The sequence below is a fragment of the Sylvia atricapilla genome, chromosome 4 (assembly GCF_009819655.1).
Source record: "Sylvia atricapilla isolate bSylAtr1 chromosome 4, bSylAtr1.pri, whole genome shotgun sequence".
Lineage (NCBI taxonomy): Eukaryota > Metazoa > Chordata > Aves > Passeriformes > Sylviidae > Sylvia > Sylvia atricapilla.
In genome coordinates, this window is record NC_089143.1 from 70355398 (window position 1) to 70372042 (window position 16645).

General features: G+C 47.1%; 1 long non-coding RNA gene across 1 annotated transcript; it reads right to left on the reverse strand.

The window, feature by feature from the left end:
- Nucleotides 1–8940: 8940 nt before the first annotated feature.
- On the reverse strand, nt 8941–12712 carry LOC136360780 (uncharacterized). Its single transcript, XR_010743507.1, has 2 exons — nt 10943–12712; nt 8941–9695 (listed from the first exon to the last, which is right to left on the reverse strand). It is a non-coding gene; the product is annotated as an uncharacterized lncRNA (long non-coding RNA).
- Between the last annotated feature and the right edge of the window lie 3933 nt (nt 12713–16645).

Here is a 16645-nt window from a genome sequence, read left to right on the forward strand (position 1 = left end):
GGTGGCTTCTATCGCTATGGGCAGCACTGCTCGTACTGTGAGGAGCAGCAGGAAACATTACAAAACACTGATAGACTGAGAAAAAAAGCCAGAGAGAGGTCAGAAGGGAGGAACGAGGCAAGCAGAGGGGGAATGCTGCCAGGAAAAGGGGGATGAATCTCTGAAAATGGACTCTGTTGCTGTAACATATGCACAGGGATGGATTCTGAAAGAAAGGAGAGTGACCAAACCCTCTCAAGGATCCTCCTGAAATGTTCCTCTCAGATACAGCTGCATCTTTTAGGGAATAAAAAAATGTCTTTCTGCAGCAGCTTGGAACAATTTTAATCCCCAAATAGCTGTTTTGGAGAGGAACCTCAAAACCTGCAAGCCTTGCAACAGGTTTTGTTTGCAAACGCAGGCGAATCTGCAATATTTGCTTATTCCTTTTATTGAACCTGCAGGCTGATTTGATTACTTCCCTGGAAACGCATGTGCAAATCGGTTTTCCAGCCTTTTGAGGGCACTGCCTTCCGCCGCGCCGTCTCCAGTGACTGATGCCAACATCTTGCTAATGCAATGTGCAGGAAGGGCCGGCGTTGGGTGCCGACGCCGATGCCCAGAGCTCTCGGCCATAAATCCCTCCACTGCCAAATGCAAAACGCTGCCGTCGGAAATGCCTCACCCCAAAAAAATGTGTTAGTGACAATTCAATCTCTCAAATTAAGCAGGCTGAGGCACAGCCATTCCTCTGCCACGCGCTTACCCGGATAGAAGGATCCGATGATGGAAGACTGGGAGGAAAAATGGGCATCAAATTGAAATGCCCTGGGGAGATGAATGGGAGATAAGAGAGAGAAAAATATTCACAGCCTGAAATGATTCCCCCTCCCAGAAAAATTTCCTTCTCACCTCCCTGGGAAGCGCTCAAAGGAGAACTGTGGTGCAGGCACCTTGGAGCAGGGATGAATATGATGGTAAGAATCGGAGCAGACAGTTAAGACTACACAAGTAAGCAAATTTATTTGAAGACGGAACAAATATTGTGGCAAACAACAATATGCAAATTCAGTTGAGAACAGGGGTAAATATCAGACTTTGTTTTCAAATCGATATAAAATATAGTCAGATTTCATTTTGTCCAAAAAGCAGCTCGCATCAGGGTGGGGGGTTGGAGGGGATGGTCCTGTACACGCCATCCGAGGTGAGTGCCACCTGGAAAACCTCAGGCTCGGGAGGTGGCTCAGAGCCAGTGGAGATGAGTGATGCTGGGAGTAGATGGAGGCACCTTTGGGACTCTAAATTTCTACCTCCATTCTCCTTAAAAGCCAATTTTTGCAACAAAGCAAGGGGCAGGTTCATCCTCTCCAAGACCCTCACTGCCCACCCACCTATGTTTGGATTGTGCAGTCATGAGGATCCCAGCTGCTTTTTAGGGTTGGGCATCTTTCAAGGTACCTGCACCTCCTCTTCCTCACTGGCTCCTGATGAATCAACCTCCAGTGGCTGAGCCTGAAAAGCCAGCCAGGGAACAGCTCACCTCAGATGCCAGAGGAGTGAACAGGACGAAATCCCCTGCCAGGGCGAAGGTGCTGGCGGGCTGCTTTCTAGAAAAACCATCCCAAAATAAAAGCAGACATAGAAAACATTAGATTGTCAATGAGGCTTTGAAACAAATTCAAGTTTATCCTTAATTTTTTTCGTATATATATATATATATGTGTGTGTGTGTGTGTGAGACTTCATACAAACAGACAAGAAAGACGTGGTGAACTTCAAGCTGGGGACGGGCATGTGGTCAGTTAGCGTCCGCAGAAGCACCATCGGATACAGAGGAGTTAGCACCAGAGAGTTGGGAGGACCTAACTGAGCACATGCATCCTTTGGGAAACGTGGGGGCGGTGTGGGAATGGGCACTGGGGAGACATGGAACAGTCCATTAGAAACAATACAAGGCAATTCATGAGTTTTCATACAGTACAATACAGTCACTGATCAATTAACCCTTTCAGTACAGTACATGACAAGTAACACTTTGCACCCTGTTAGCACTAGGAAAGGAGGGTTTGTGCTGGAGAGGGGTGGCTGGTGGGCTGTCCCTTCTGCCGTTGGATTTCAGGCACCATGGATTGCTTCGGCTGCTCTCCCACCCCAGCTCAGACAGCCTGACCCCAGCCTGGCTCCTGGGGGGATGCACTGGTGGAGCGCAGTGCCATCAGTCCATCCACCCGCAGCGAGGGCTGCACCCAAATCACAGAATCCTAGAATCCCAGAATGGAAGGGACCTCAAAGATCATCTAATTCCACCCTCCCTGTCACGGGCAGGGACACCTTTCATCAGACCAAGTTAAAAAATCGTCCTGGTTCAGCCATGGGAATGGAAGAGCCACCCCGCTCTGCCCTGTGCCAGCCACCGAACCGATGGGAAAAGCTCCAGTTTAAGTTCCACCTGGTCAGTTCTGGTGCCAAAACACGCAGGAAAGGGTTCGGAGGCTGCGTTCAGTCGGCCTCAAGCCAAACCTGCCTCTTCCCTCAGCTGTAGTGAGAACAGGGTCCGTTGGAAAAGTGCTAAATTACAGTACATTGGCATTTCCATATGTCAACTATTGAACAGCAAAACAGATTGTTTGAAAACAGAATCAGTATCGTACAGTAAGTTCACACTTAATTCTTTACCGTTTCTACACTTGTAACACATGCATTTTATTTCCATTAGTTTAATGCCAGTAGGACCAACACCCTCCAGAACAATGATCTAACATGAAACAAAACTTCCTAAGGAAAATATTAAGCATCACATAAAGTTTCAGGAAAAAACCTGTTAATTAGCATCACAAGGTACTCAGATTTACATTTAGGAGTTTTCATGCCATGACTTTGAAACACCTTTTGGTTAATATCCTGGGGGTGAGGGAAAACAAACCCAAAAAAACCAAAGCAACCCCCCTAAAAAAAAAAAAAAAAAAAAAAAAAAAAAAAAAAAAAAAAAAAAAAAAAAAAAAAAAAAAGGAATGTTTTAGGAAATAATAGTTTTCTCTTATATTGCATACACACCCAGGGAGACAAGCACGAACACGCGGGCCGGTGCATGGGTGTGTGCACAATTTTGTTTCAATAAACTTGACTCATTTCAAGGGCATTTTCATGGGTCCAAAAAGACTTTCAAGGAAATGAACTCTAAACTACTGAAGCAAATTAAAAAGTCTCTCTTGGAGGAACAGAAAAGGTTGGTAAAACATTGCCTACGTGCTGTTACAGTGAGCTTCCCACGAGCTATCTGAAAACCCAAACAACTAAAATTCCCTTTTTTCCACCTAAAAGGCCCTTCCAGAGCAAAGGGTGCTGTGCTAGGATTCGCATCCAGGCCTCAAGTGTGACGGGCAGAAGAAAACACCTAATTCTACCTTCCCAAAGGATGAGATGCCATCTCCAAGGGACAAAAAACTACATCTGGGGGGGAAAATAAGACAAAAATACTTGTTCCACATCCCCCTTTCTCCCAAGCTTATTTCCAAGGACTCAGTGAGACTAGTGGGTTTGCTGGGGGGGGTGGGGTGGGGGGGGTGGGTAGTGGTGGTGAATTTTCAAAATGTTTTGCCTTATCCTGGTGACAGTAAGCAGTATGTGGGCTCTGAGTCACCGAGGTACTTTCTGAAGAGGCCGTTTCCTCAGCCACTGTAATTTTGGGGGCTCAGATAGAGCAGCAGCATCACCTGGTGCTATTTCTTTAAAGCTAAATTTATGGGGATAATTTTGTGGGGAGAGGCAGGGGGAAAGAAAATCAAGCAACCCAACCCAAAATGTGGATTCTATTTCTGTTTTTACATCCAGTGATAGAGGATGTAAGAGCATAATACTTGTGGTTGCTCAAGATTTGGGGCTTTTAACCATCTTGGGTTCCCACTGAATATCCAAGCCCCTGAAGGTATATATATAAGAAGGAAGCCAAGAAAACCAGCCACTAAAACTGGAGGTGTTTAGGAAAACAACACCTTTGCTGCAACAGGGAAACCGAACACACCCATTTCCTTCTGTTGCTGAAGGTTATTTCCATGATGGCCCCTTGCTAGCTGCAGTGAAGGAGAAGACCTAATTCCCTTCTCTGCATTCACACTGATCATGCTGTACTGGCAGGGTTTATCCATCAAGTGTCACCAGGGAGAAACTCCCATCACGGAGGATTGCCAGAGAAGGATTTGGATTGACTGTGGGCTCATCAAGGATGATAAGCAGCAGTCCCCAAGTGCAGATACCCCGGCATGAAGGGAACATGGGGCTCTCACACCCACCAGGATTTATTTGTTGCTGTGGAAAACACACAGGGGCTTTTAAAGAAGTAAAACCTACCAGTTGGTTGGGAGTGGGTAGTTTGGGACATCAAAACCCAGATTATTCAGCATCCCAGGGATCACCATCCCATTTCAAAACCTAGAGGTTTCTGACTGTGTTTCCTACTAAATTGACCCTGCTGCTTTCTTGCTGGCAAGGGAGCTCTGATCCCTGGCCTTCTATACGGAAATTCCACAGGAATTTAACAGGAATAGCACATCAAAACTGCCTCTGAACATGAGAGCCAATCAACTCCTAACAATGCTTTCCAAATTCAAGAGCACACCCCAGGGTTATTATGCTCCATCTTCTAAATCGTCTGTGAATCTTTTTTACTTAAAGATACCTTTTGCAGTTGAAGCCCACGGCCAATCCCAACAGCACTTCCTGTGCAGGCACAATGATGGCTTTTATTGCAATGGCTTGAGCGCGGCCTCTGTTGGTACCAGGATCTCAGACTGGTTTGAACTGGGCTGTCTCGTGGACTCACCAGGGTCTCACACCAGACACAAGAGCATCTGCCCTGCGACTCTTACTCCACTCAGTTCCAGGTGTCAAGGAGATGATCTTGCACCATCTCAGTCCCTTTTGAGACTTCTCCTGGACCTCTGGTGTTTTTAAAGGCCATGTGCTCAGGTCCCCGGGTGACCTTGAAATTTACAACAGCCACATCTGCCTGGACGTCAGTGATTTATTTAGGTGTTGGTTCTGTTGTGTAAAATAAGCTTGGATGGGAAAATTCTCTCCTATCAAGTCGCTAATGGATATGTAATGGAAATCAGGCACCAGACAGTGGTCCAACACACCTCAGAATTTTCTTCTGATGGCCCCTATGTAATTAACACTGCGTCTAGGAGGGGAAATAGATGGGGAAAAGAAGAGAGTTTAAAAATCAGTGCTAACAGTACGTACAAAAGTGCAGTGCTCAGTTTAGTCCAAAGCAAAGTGACTACTAGTACTTAAAGTGCTAGTCCCAACGTCGGTTTGGTTCAGTGTCCGAAACACGGGGGAATGTGGGGAGGGTATCCCAGGGGGAAATTAAAAACAGACAGCACTGCAACTGCACATGCCACACCAAAAGTGCTTCAAATCACACCACTGCAGAGAGATGCGCAACACCACGGCTCAGCTTGTGAACACACACGAGCAAACGACTGACACCTTTTAGGTTACTATAAAGAACAGCTCCATGAACTCCATCACTACGAACCCATTCGGGAAGCAAGTGGTCACAGTGCACAGAAAACAAAAGACAACCCCACTCCAAAACCAAGAGCCTTTAGGAACACTGACGAGCCTTTGCAACTAGGATACTCAAAGTCTAGCGAAAGTAGCCTTGCCCAATGTCTGCAACAAGCTTGGCTGATGCTTATCATGCACATTACAGAGGCAGACTGCCTCTTCTTACACGCTATCTTACAGCTTAGCCTATTTACCTACTTACTTGTGGTCTGCTTCGTTAATTGTAGCTTTCCGACCATGCATTAAGCTGGCTTGTTTCTCTTAACCACCCTACCAGTCAAAGGACAGTGAATGCAAGGACGAGACAACAAGGCAGTCTGGTAAACACTGATGTTACTAATGCCCCAGCTTCATTTTCATGAAGAAAAAAGGTCCAGAGAAGGACTTTTGATCAGCACGCTCCTGGAAGGAGGCTGGGAAAGGAGGATTCATCCCAACAGATTACAGGCATACCCTTTTCTCTAGGTAAACACAGCTTCCCACCAACTGCTCCATCAGACAGCCAGCCCTACCTTTATACTCGTGCTAGAAAAGCAAATGGTTCTGCTCACTGGAAACAGGGTGCAGGAAATCTCCCTGCTGAGGACTGTGCTGGTCCCAGTCCTCACCCCGGCCTGGAAGTGTCTCCTTGTAAGCAGAGACATGTTCCAGCAGTGTCCTCCTGCCCCCTTACCTCGGGAGCTCAGCAGTTGCAAAAATAGTGTTTTGTTTTCTGCCAAAACAAAAGTGCCAAATGAGAAAGGGGGAAAGCAGAACCTTCAGTTCTCACTGTTTCAGCAGGCACCCAAAGAAAGGTCACAGGACAGCAAAGTGGCTCCCCAGGCCCTGCATGTATTGCCACCAACTCTCCCAAGTGTTGTACAAGGCAACATCTGGCTGTGCAACAAATGGTGTGTCCAAGGTGGGTGTGGGCCTTTTTTATGCAGAAAGTGCTTTTTAAGCCAAAAGTATTGACTTGGTGGAGCTGGCAGGTGATGTTAGGGATGCTGCAGGTACAGCTGCAGACATGTTTCTCATCAGAGACCAAGCACTAGGGAGATAGTTTCCCAGCAGCAGGGAACACTAATATCCCAGAGTAAAAACAGCTACAAACTCAGGTCATTTATTTCCATTACTGCCAGAAAGAGCTGGATTTAACATGCAAAAGGCAAGGTGGTGTATATAGGGATGTAGATCCACCTTTGCAGGCATACAACTGGAAAGAAAGGAGCCTGGAAAAGACGTGGGAGCTGGAGAAATGCAGTGTGATATGGGCAGTGCCCCACACTGAGGAGGGCAACAAGGTGCACGGTGGGGAAACGTGACCATCTCTGTCCACCATCCAGCCAGGAAACTTCTGGAATGATATATCCAGCCTTGCTGTCAAAGCAGCAAGGCCTAAAGAATGTACACAAGCACGTGGATGTGGCCGTGACCCTGCCACCCAGCAAGGAACAAGTCCATCATGGGGGAAAAGCATGCCAGCTCACACTCCAGTGATGCTACGTCTTGCAGGATTAAAAGCAATCGTTGAGCAATAGACTGGGCAAAGAAGCATCTTCCAGGACTGTATTCAAGCCTGGTCCTGCGAGACTGGCACGTCTCACCATGTGCCACATGTTATGCACTGGGACCACATTTGGTTTAAATAGTGTTGACCTCAACGTTGAGACTAAACCCAAGCACTGCTGGCATGGACAATTACCAGCCTGAAAACTCCCATGCCAAAATGACTCCTTTTCCAGGTCTTTTTATAACATGTTCTTTCCTGTCTTCCGATTGAAAGGATTTTTGGCAGATGATTTGGAAGTGGATAATAAATCTAATGCTAGGACACCGTGTCCAATTGCACAGTAATTTCCTGCATGGCTCTCACAAGGAAGTTAACACGTCGTGCTGCATTTCTGCTGCTTTAGTTTCTCCTACGGACACACCGTTGTCCATGTGTGACCCTCCTTAGAACTCTGCCTCCAACGGGACTGGCAACCCTGTTAAATTTTTAAAAAGACAAGCTATTACGGGTTTTTTAGGAGAAAAAGTTGTCTCCTTGCCCATGATCTCACCTTTAACCCGAGCTCTGGAATTAAAAGGCATTTTATAAAATCCTGCTCCAGCCGCTGCACAAGATTTTCACCTAAATATCCTCAGCAACTTTTCCAGTCTCCTAAAAAAACAACTGATTTGAAAGTTTATTAGGAGCAATAATTTATTTTTGGAGGCAGAGGCTTTTGCTGCACTGAAGCCTGCAGATATCTGTGCACTGGTTTTCAGTGGTGAATCAAGTGATTCCCAGACACAGCCTATTTCCAAGGAAAACACCATCCCAGACTGCTCGGTACCAGAGGCACTACAGTGCAAACTGAAGATGCGGGGCCATTTTTAATTCTATGCTAATTATCGCAATAAAAACCAGATCCTGCAGCGGAAGACCCATTTTGGGAAGAAATAATCATCCATCTTTCGTAGCTGTAGCCGTGCTGCTTGCGAAGAAGCTTATTTACAAAATGGCAATCTCCAGAAAAAAAAGCCGTTGTCATTGCCTGACAAAGCCATATATTCTGATACCTTCTGGGGGGCTCTGTCTGGGAAATTCCTTTTTTGAAACTAAACGCTGTAAATCTCAAATATGGAAAAAACCCATCCTCTCCAACAAAAAAACAGCTGTAGGGCTAATGCAACCCACCGTGACACAGAAATGATGCTTGGAGATCCCTGCTTTGAAATCTCTGCTTTCAGTTCAGAGCAGGAAAATCGTATGACCTCTAAATTATTTATATGTGAAAATATGTTTTTAATGAAAGCATCAATGGTGTGTAAACAAAAATGAAATTCCTAAAGCAGACTTTCCACATTTTGTATGGTTACCTAAACGTGCATGAGAAACATCCTTTTTCCCCCCTGGACAAAACCATCATCCATTGTGCAGGATGGCATGAAAATCCCTTTTTTAGTATGCAGGAAACACAAGAAGCCAAATAAAGCCATGAACCTGCAGAGTGGTTGTGAAAGGGATGAAGAAAACCCAACCGAGCAGCAGGACTGCAATCTGTTCCCGCTCCCCCCATGTGGCACCGCGGTCCCCAAAGAGGCTCTTGCTCCAGATTGTACTGCCAGACAATCTTATGGAAATGAGAACCTCCACTTGGCTCTCAGCCAAGCAAGAACCCCCAGCACCCCTCTCCTTGACTGCCAAGATACTATCTTCCTCCAAGAGCTGCTTGCACCCGGGGATGCCACCAGCCATGGAAATAGCTCCGCTTCACCTTCTCCGTCTCTCCTGGCTGGGTATCCATGAGGCCTACATCCAGTATTCCCAGGCACGTTCCTGGGGAGCAGCAGAACAGCTCCGATACATCGCCTTGCCGTAATGATGGAGCCTGAAGACAGGAACATTGGACCACAGGGACAGCATGTTGAAAGCAAAACATTTTATTACCATCGGTTAAGCTTCATAATGCACGCTTATGAGTAAGAGAGAGGTTATATGGAGATCACTTTGCTCCCTACCAACTGCAGCTTCTGGGATTAAATGCAGCAGCTGTTGAGCGGAGCGGAACGGGACCGGTGGAAAGAGAAGGAGAATAAAATACATTTGAAACGGTGGGAGGTAACTTGGCAGAAAACAGGCCCCTGACTTGAAATTCAAAGAGAAAGGTTGTTTGTATTTATTTTACTGCTGTAGCAAAAGCCACGGTGTCCTGGACAACAGCTGGTGACCAAGCACTGCTCTGGAAACGCACCCCTCTAACTCAATACACACCTCAGCAACCACCACCTGGAACAGGTGTTGCAGCTCCGACACAACGCAGGAACACTGGACTGGAAGGCTTTTCCTTGGGGCCACGACACCTCTACAGCCCATGGATCAAGCCCAGGATGCTGCAAAACCAGGAGCTCCTGACTAATCACACCCTCGTGGGTGTCCACGGAAATTTTGATGGCCTCGGACCACCAGAAGGGTGGATGACAACGGGGATCCATCTGGAATTCTGGATGGTTGACTGGCTCAGTGACAGCGGCCTGCAAGGCTCTCCTGGGTTGACTCAGATGTGTGATTTTTCCCTTGTTTTCTGTCCGCTTCCATGAAATGTTTTTGTCAGTAAATGCCAGCCTGAGATGGTTTCTAAAGAACACAAGTTTCTTCCAGCAGAAATTGCCCCTGCAATCTAAGATCAAAAACCCAGTTATCTTTCCTAGAGGTCAGAGACCATAAAAAAGCTATTTTGGACCACCTGCTGAAGAGTCACTAACACACTTTACCAGCACCAGCTTTTTTAGCCCAAATCAGTTTACCTTCCAGCCAATCTTCCACAAGCAGCTTCAAATTGTATCAAACCTTATCCAGAGGAACACTCTGCTTTCCCCTTTCCTGATATCACCACTCTCATTTCACAATAGTTTCTGCATTCAAACAGAATTCAAAGGAGAGAATGCCTGCGCTAGTGAAAGAAGACTCGTGTTATTGCTAGCACAAAGCCACCAATTTTTCTTCTAGCAAACAAACTGCTTGGCTAGAAAGGTGGGAAGCTCTTGGAAGACTGAGAGCCTGGAGGAGGCTGGTTTTGAGGCTGAGGCAAGTGAAAAATCCCCATATTGTGGCCTCTTGCTTGTTTTGTTTTGCACAGCATCTTCAGCCTCACTGAGAGGAAGAGGCCAGCGTGGGTTTTGAACAAGGGGAGAGAGCACCTCAAGGACTATTGCAACAGCTCAAGGGCTGCAATGGGGAGGAGGAGGGTGAACTTCCCTCTGTGAAGAGCATGAGGAGGGAGGTTTATGGAGGTTATCCCAGCTTTAGAAGGTGCCTCCTAAGAGCAGGAAAGAGGTGTGAAAAGCAACAGGTTAAACTGCAGCTTGATGCTGCAGGCAGAAGTTAAGTAGGCACCACCCTCTAGCTCTGGATTGGGGGTTTTCTTGGGGTTTCACACATATCAGCACAAAACACACACTGCCAAACTGACAGTTTTGAGCTCTTTTTAAAAGAAAACTCTCTGTAATATGCCTTCACCAAGGTAACCCACAGTAAAAAAGCTGGCAGCATCTATGAAAATGTTCATCAGGCAACTACAGCACCTCCCTCCTCTTTTTTTTTTTTTTTTAAAGACAGCTAGAAGGAACTTATCAGTGGTTAGCTCAAAGGGTTACCCCTGGCAGCGCTGAGGGATGACTGTGCTGACATCAGCAATAAATGCTGCTATGGAGAGAGGGCCGGGATGCAGCAGGATTACGTGCACACTGCATGCTGGCTGATCCCAGGACAGACATGCCTTTAGGCTCTCTAGAGCAGATGCACCTCTGCAGGCAAGAGGTGAAAATCCCAGAGGCAGAAAGGGAAGGACGAAAGAGTTGGCTTCTGTGGTATCCAGGAGAAAGGTGTTGACACCTTCCCTTTGAGTTATAATAGGATACACAATACCTGTGGGTGGTGGTCCCTTGCCTAGCTCAGGTGTCTGCTGCCACTTTGACCCAGGTCCCATGGGCAGGCTCTGGTGGTCTCTGGTCCTGGTGGCTCTCACTGCAGCAACTGGAGTCAGTACAGGACTGTAAGAGAGTAGACAGGAGCTTGGCAGAGGCACAGCTCTTATCTCCACATCTTCATGCCAGCTTTGCTGTGGGAACACTCATCCCACGTGCCTGAATTTACTAACCCACATCAAACCCCTGGGTCGATTCCTAAACTGATTTGGAAGCATTTGCTATTACACATGCAGAGAAAAGTGACTCTAATTACTCTGCACCCCATTTAAATGTCCCAGGGAGAATGAAATCCTGGCACTGCTCAAAGAAACCAAATTGAGGTTACACATAACAAAGGATGCAGGCATGCCACTGAGCTGTGGTGGGAAGGAAGAGCCTGAGCTCAGAGCAGCACTTGCAGCAGATGCAGCAAAGCTCATCCCTGGGGAAGCTGTCAGACATTGCCTACAAGCGAGATGGCGAGCGCCGGCTGCTCGCAGGAAGCAGCGAGTCTGCCACCAGCACAGGATCAAATCTGCCCCAGGTAACCGATTCATGCATCCCTACTCCACATGGGAGCATCCCTGAGGGAATGGCTAACTGCAGGGTTAAGTAACTCCTGCTTTGCTGCAGCTTCCCCCCAAGGATCTGCCCCAGCCTAGGGGTAACATCTGCTGGAGCCCCACCACCCATGCAACAGCTGCAGAAGCATGAAGGGCTGTGGAACAGGATCCTTGGAATGGCTAAGGCCAAAACACACCTAAGGCTAAGGCCAAAACAGACACAGAGCAAAACGATTCTCTGGGAAAAACAACCACATCTTTTTGTCCTACGTTGGTGGCAGCACTTAGCAAATGCACGGTGAGGGAGGGAATCAAGGCACATTTAGGCTTTGCACAACATTTCCAAAGGGATTCGTAATAAAAGCTTAAGAAAAAGACGCTGAACTTCTCAGAAAAAAAGAGGTTTAGGGCCCTCAAGCCAGGTCATGCACAAGACATGAACTTGGTGATCCAGTGGGGAAAAGGAGCAACACAAGCAGGATCAGGCCCTGCAGGCAAAGTGAGAGGAGAGTGTCCCTATACACTCAGCCATATAAACACCTACAGGGGTTTCTGCCTCTGCTGCTTTAGTGACCTTGATTTTTTGCAACCAGATGGAGGAAGAAATAAAATGCCAGCTTATAGGATATGCTCTGAGGTAAGAGGCACAGAAATTTGGTTCACCTTGTGAAAAACAGGGCCTATTCTCAGCTTACAGGTAAACATTTCAGCCAAATAGCTCTTTCCCTATTTTTATCAGGATGGGGGATATTATTAAAAATTTTTAAATTAAAAAACTTCATCACTTGCTACAGGGATGTGCACATTAACTGAGTTGTTGAATCTATGATAAATCCTAGTGCCAAGAACTAGATCAAACCCTTGCCCTCTGTTCTTGGCTGTCAGTAGCCTCTGCTCACCCCTGCTGTGACATCTACCTGGGAAAAACTCTTTTAGAAGTGCTACCAGCACAGTACTCCACTTTTCAAACACTCGGCCATGTTTATTGGAGTCTCGGGAGAGAGACCGTCCATGGAGGCAGCTCAGTTTCCCTCACAAATTCCTGTTCTGGGCAGCCTGACAGAGATCTCAGGAGCGTTTAAACATCTAGAAGGAAAGAACAAGCAGCTGTTGTGAAGACAAGCCAAACAGAAGACACATCTGTGTTGACTGCACACTGAGCTGCATTTACTCCATAGCACTGCTCCGTCATCTCTCTCCCAAAGTCTAAAGTCTCCAGCCCCAGATTCCCCCTGCCAGCTTGCTGGGGGGGAGAGAGACTCTCTCTTTACATCAGGTACTTCCCAACCGGGCAGCAGCACAGCAACCTGCTCCATGCCCAAAGCAAACATGACAATTTGCAAAACACCAACAGGTCCAGGGGGAACTTGCAGAGACAAACAAGCCCCTGCTCAGCACCAGTTGCCAAGGGAAGCGGTGGGGGCTCCCTGTGAGCCCTGAGCTTTGCTCTTGTGCTGCAAAGCCAGCAGGGTCCGCTGCTGCCAGCACTCGACGTGCTCCAGCTCAGCCTTTAACATGGAACGGCAGGGATAATTAATTCATGTAAAAAATACCAGGGCTGCATTGGCACATCCAGCCTTTTCCCTAGGAGGAGGAGGGAGCAAATAGCTGCCTGACACATGTTGGTAACATGCCTAAATGCCCTTCTGCAAGGTGCTGGGATGAATATACATGTCAAGTGGTGACACTGTGGGACAGGAGGAGCTGCTGTCTGGTCAGACCTACACAAAACTCTCAGATCTCCTGGCACCAAAAATGTTACTGAGGGAAAGTTCATGCCAATATTTCTGTGACTCTTCATGTGATGACAACACACAATCTAGGGAGATTTAGGAACATAAGGGAAAACCTGTATTTCCAAACACACTGGCACAGGGAGCTTATATTGTCACTTAGTGCTTTCCTTACATTTGTGTTTCAACAGGCTCATCAGAAAGCAACATGAACATGACCAAGGCTAAAAATTACCCTTGGTGGAAGGTTTTGTATTTCCTTTGGAAGGGACACAGAAGAGACCTGACAACAGCCTTTAATTATGTGTAGGAACTGCAGCAGAGAAGAAATCAAACTGTTTTTATAATTTCTCTGGAGAGCATGGCCTGTAAGGCAAAAAGCAATAGAATGAGACAGAAGCAAGGACTGGACAGCAGGAAAAGTATCTGAGAGGAAATAAGGTGGAATAGCTTAGAGAGGGAAGCTGGGAATATCCAGCATGAAAGAGACTTGAGAGCAGATTTTTTCCAGGTTGTTCAACTTGGGAAAAATACAGATGCTTTTTGCTCTGTACCCGGCCCGGAAATGCACCATTAGAGGCACTCTTGCACCTGCAAATTTAAGTTTAAAATCAGGTAGGTTCCAAAGCTTCCAAACACTACGTTTCATCCCAAATTTCTCCATGTCTCACTTTCGGATATCGTCAGTATCGACCAGCATCAGATCATCACAGGAACTCTCACACGCCTTTGAGGTAGGGAGGTATCATCCACCCTCTTTTAGTGGTGGAGAACACAGGCACAGGCAGGATAAAGCCAAAGTGATCCCATCTCCATTATCAGGAGGCCCAGCTCCACACACTGACAGCTTTCCCAGAGTCCAGGCAATTACTCCAGCACTTCACTGGTTCAAAGCACAGCTTTCAACAGCTGTTGACACCAACCCCTGCTGCACCTCAGACCTCCGAGTGGCAGGCCCAGGAAAGCAAAGGCGGTGCAAGTGGTAATCATCTGCAGAGTCTTGTTAGAAACCGACACAAACCTCTTTGCAAAGGCAGGCACGGAATTGCTTCTTGAAAGCCACTTCCTTTCCCCTCTGATCCCCTCCAGCCTTCACCAACCCCTTTCCTGTGCAATGGAAAAGAGCAGCTGCCCCTTTGATACACACAACACTCCATCCATCACTCATTCCTGGAGCAGGAGGCAACCAATGTAGCATGCGGAGCAAGGCTCCGGTGAAAAGCACACGCGAGCATCCATAAATTGAGATGGCATCAGCAAACCTCACAGGCCACCAACACTTGTGTGCTCCCCTAAGCTTCTGCAGGTATTCCTGGGCAAGCCTCTCAGCTCAGCAAGAGCTAAGCCATGTGAGCCTCAAAGAGCGAGTTGTAAAAGCAGGAACTCCACCCATTGGGCACGCTTGGTCCCCGTGGGTTTGTTGGCAAGATTAGACACTTGCAGAGCATGTTACTGATCCCAAAGAGGAAGGAGAACCAGCCCAAGAGAACCACCCTGGTCTCTGAGTGGAGCATTAGGATCCAGGCTCTGTGTCTCCTTCCCCAGCTCTGCGGGACTCCAGTGCTGAAGGTGCCGCCTATTCCTCCTACTACGGATACAACCGTCATCATGCTCTATGATTCCCTGGAGCACACATCTTGCCTCGCTTCCCTCCTCCCCCTCCTGCCTTTTCGTTCCTCTGCCTCGGTGGGAAGCACTTCTCTCTGCTCTTACTCCCCCTCTCCCTCTGCACTGTGCCAACAACATGTGCTCCCAACAAGGACCAGATGGGAATACTTGTAAGAGCCTGGGGTTAACCTGTGTCTTTTATCCCACATACTCTCTGCTGTTTTGAAATGCAGATTCTATTGCACGCGCTTTACAGTGTAAAGATTTAAGGTTAGTAGTAGAGTATGTTGATATTGCTTGTGAAACCCATCTTGCTCCTATTAGCACGCTGAATGTCTCTGCTACGGGAAACAGAACAGACAATGGATAGTGTTTTAACATCTCCAAGGGAAGGACCTACTGGAAACGGGGGGGAAATGAGTATTTGTAATAGGTCCGTGCATATACCTATCTAATATTCCTCTCTCCCTTGTCTCTGCGTTCATTTGTGCCCACACATGAATCCACAGATGTTGTGCCAGTGCGGTGCCGAGCGGGGCTGGGCACGCAGCCTCGGCTTTCTCCGGCTGCCAGCAGCCACCACTGAGGACCATCTCTGCCTCCAATTAATCTCTGCGTGGCAAATGATCACGACCAAGAACAGATGCAAACTCCCGCCTGGAGGATGGATTTCCCCCACTGCAGTCAAGAAATCCGTCCGACTGTCTGCATGTCCTATCAACGCCTCCAAGGCAGGAGCCGTAGTCCCTCCCTGTTTAACACTGGTGTGTTGGATGGGTCTAAAACCCCTAAAAGACAGAATATGCCTTTTTAAGTTTTGACTCTGTGCAGAGCTGGCACCACGTGCCACTCCAAGCGTTTCTGCGCAGCCTAGCAATTAAGAAGATGAATTAGCAAGTCGTTAATGACGGTTTTATTGAGGGGGCAGCCAGGCCCCTCAAGGCTCGGCCAGTAGGAACACAACCACATTCACCACACACGAGAAGCCAGTGGGCACCTGCACCTTTCTAGAAGCTGGTGTGCACGAGAGAGCCCCGAGGGCTGCAGGCTCGGGTTCCGCCTGATGCCTCCCTGCGCGTGGGGAAGGAGGAATCTAATTACATCCATCACAGAAATGCCAAAACGACATCCGGCTTATAAAACCTCTATTTATGCTTTGACATTTCTGGAAAACCAATTTTTAATCCATGTCATCTATCAGGAGTTCTTGATATTTTACTTCACCTCGACACTTTAGAATACTGTTGCCTTTATTGAGGTGCAGGTGGGGAACTGAACACAGGCTGACAAAATATTAGGAAGAAAAATTGATGTCAGCCCATGAAAGCTTCTGCAGGTTTTGGAGAACCAGAACAGCAAAAGATCTGGCTTTAGCTTTTTACAAATCCCCCAAATCCAGAAGCACCTTGTGCCCTAGCCAGGGCTTTTTTCCTGTGGCCATGACAGGATGCAGGAATTTTTAGGCAAGACCAGATCACCACAAAACAATACATTTTGGCAGAGGCTGTGATGTGACAGCCTTGCTTGGCTATAGCTTAAGGTGTAGCCTTTAATTCCACTCCTTCATGCATAAACTCTTAATTTCAAACACAACCTTTACTTAAAAGGAATGGAGGGGCAGGAGGGGAAAGGTGAATTTTGAACATCACAACATGTTAAGTCATTAAAAATAAAGGATAACTTAGTTTTGGAATGAGCAGCATAGAAAATTAAACAGAAAGAGTAATTTTCTTCAGGAATTCTTTCATAAATCACATA